This window comes from Nelusetta ayraudi, unplaced genomic scaffold (genome assembly GCF_046127955.1).
Source record: "Nelusetta ayraudi isolate G7.1 ecotype Tasmania unplaced genomic scaffold, CSIRO-AGI_Nayr_v1 ptg000135l, whole genome shotgun sequence".
Lineage (NCBI taxonomy): Eukaryota > Metazoa > Chordata > Actinopteri > Tetraodontiformes > Monacanthidae > Nelusetta > Nelusetta ayraudi.
In genome coordinates this window covers 8,787,777-8,790,600 of record NW_027466185.1, presented here as the reverse complement: position 1 = coordinate 8,790,600, position 2,824 = coordinate 8,787,777, and the positions used below count along the sequence as shown (strand labels likewise).

At 44.0% G+C, this 2,824-nt stretch overlaps 1 long non-coding RNA gene across 1 annotated transcript; it reads right to left on the bottom strand.

Moving 5' to 3' along the window:
* Nucleotides 1–421: 421 nt before the first annotated feature.
* On the bottom strand, nt 422–1,675 carry LOC142876983 (uncharacterized). Its single transcript, XR_012923761.1, has 5 exons — nt 1,562–1,675; nt 1,319–1,380; nt 1,114–1,205; nt 737–961; nt 422–550 (listed from the first exon to the last, which is right to left on the bottom strand). It is a non-coding gene; the product is annotated as an uncharacterized LOC142876983 (long non-coding RNA).
* Nucleotides 1,676–2,824: the final 1,149 nt, after the last annotated feature.

Sequence of the window (2,824 nt, the reverse complement as noted above, 5' to 3'; positions counted from 1 at the left end):
TGTTACACGGACCGGAATACTCCTGGATACTCCTGGATACTCCTGGATACTCCTGGATACATACCAGTTTTGGTGGGGGCCACAGCTATTTGCATTTCACACCTGGTTGCCATGGTGAATAATCCCCTGGGTGCTTGCTAGGGAATATTTGCATTTCACACCTTGGTCAACAGTCTTCCTCTGGATAGGTGGAACAATGTCTTGCCCCTCCTATAAAAACCCCTTCCCATTGGTCCAGTGTGTAGGGAGGAGCTTCTTATTTTTAATTTAAATTTACATATTATTTTTATTTATTGTATTTATTTTATTCCTTTTATTTATTATTATTAGTGTATTATCATATGTATAATATACATATATGTCACCCAAAGATGAATTAGACACATGTTTTTCTGATCAAAAAGCTTTATTTCAAAGGACAATAGAATATACACACAAAATATGAGCACCGCTGCTGCATGTGCCATTTAAAAGACACTAGTGGCCTTTGGTCTCAAGTGAATCAAGTCTCTGCCGGTGAGTTACAACATATTTCTGGTCAATGTCCAGCCTCTGCTGGAGCACACCACATAGTGTCGACAACTCTGCACTGCGTGGTGGAGGCTGGACAACCTACACTGGCCTTCCATCCAAGATGGAGTCCTCCTCTTCGGACATGAGGTCCACTGTTGCAGTCCCCCACAAGGCCTCTTCGCCAGTTTGGAGGACACCAGCTCTCACGTTGTACAGCAGGAACAGGAGTTAGACCACTGAACACATCAAAGTGGGGGAGAGTTAATAAAGTTACTCTTAATTAAGTCATTTCCCCATGTTACTACATGGGGAAATGTGGTCTCACTTACTCTTCTCTTCCTTTGCCTCATGCGTGCAGCAATCCTGCTCTCCTCTTTCTTCTGAAGATTCTCATCCTGGTTCATCCTGTAACCCTTCCGAATCGTCTCAAAGTACGTCTTGCAGGATGCTAGAGACAAGAAATGGGTTTAATTCATTATCAAACTCAGCATATACAGTAGAGCAGTGTGAGAGATAAGAGAGAAAGATGTTTTGATCAATGAAACTGATTTTAAGTCTCGGTTTATTTTATGTTTAGAGCCATAAGACATTGTGACTCACCCAATGTGACTTCAGGCTCCACATCCGGCAGAGCCAAGGAAACTTCCCTCAAAAGATGTGTTGTCACCCCCTGGTTGTGGGGGGAAGATACACTGTGGAACAAAGGAAGCCAAGTGTTTGGAGGGTATAATGGCCTGGAGAAATTAAGGCACAGGCTGGAATTACAGATGAAATAATATTTCCACCAACAAAACCGTTATCTTACCTTGTCTGTGGATCATATCTGTGCGTGTTGTTTTCGCCATTGTGCAACCTTCGCACAACTTCCTGTAAAAAGAGGGAAAAAAGTATAAAGGTTAATTTCACAATCACATGGGATAAAGTAGCCTAATAATCGGTCCATTCCATAGGCAGCAACGTAAAAGTGTAAAATATATCAGTAATCATATATATATATATATATATAAAACACACACACACACACATCGGGCAAGAAAAACAAACTTACTGAAGCAGAGCAGTTTCTTCTTCGATGCCGTCTCCTTTTCTCTCTGACCTTGCAAAGCATCGACTCCATCCTGTCCAGCCGCTTATTTACAGTATCCATGAACGCGTCCAACTTTCTGAATACGGCATTCACTGCGTTGGGACTGGTCATCTTCATGAAGGGCGCAGGAGAGGCGCGTGGAAATGGTTCCGCAGAAATCCAGGCTTCGTTTGCAGGACATCCTCAGCGAGAAATGAGCAACAAATACAGTGAACTATTTGAGTTGGTTGTTACTGTGGTCCCGGACGTAGTTCGCGCTTCACCCCTGACGTCAGACGAAACGCTCCCATTGGTTGATTACAGTCACGTGTCTTCACTGAAGCGTGAAGTAGAACAATGGCACGTCACACTGCATGTGGAATGTGTACTCAGCCCTATCCATATCATTTGCATTTGAAAGGCCAAGCCACCAGCGAACGACTTTCGTCTGGTAGCTTCCTGAAAACCTGCTGTATTCAGGAATTTGCCGGTCCGCGTAACACACTGCTGCATACATCCGGATATCTCCGGGAAACAGCAGGTTTGCCTGAAGTTTACTGTGCCCGGATATTTCCGGATACGGCCCTTTTCATGCAGTGCTGATTGCAATGGGTTTAACACAGTGGGCTTCGACGCACACCTGCTAATTGTATTGTTATCCATCATGCACAGGCTCTGCCCTCTACTGGGCTTCAGGGGTAGTGTTCATTTGTTGACTTTTGTGTGGTTTAATTGATTTAGGCTGCGTTCACACTGCAGGCGTATGTGATTCAAATCTGATTCCTTCTCAAATCCGATTTTCTGGCTCTCTTCAGACTGGGCCACATCATTGACCAATCTGACAGGTTGCTGTAGCAACGATGTCGGAGCGGAGGCATCGTCTGGTGCGTGTAGTGTGTGACGTCATATAATTGCGGCAGTGGCACTAGTTGCGAGACATGCCCTATGCGATTTGAAAGTACCGCCCAAAGGTGTTTTCAATCCGTATTGCAAAAATCGGATTTCATGTGATTTATGACTGTTCAGACTACAAAAGAGCCATCCGGTTTCAATCTGGATGGGCTGAAAATCGGATTTTGGCTGGCAGTCTGAACAAGGCCTTAGAGATCTCCATCACTGGCAAAACATCAATCGCAATGCGTTGTATGAAATACCAGCACCTTCCCAGTTCATAATGACATTATACACTGTGTCCATAAAAAATGTATGACCCTCAGTTGAAACCGGAAATGAAAAAGCTTCTTA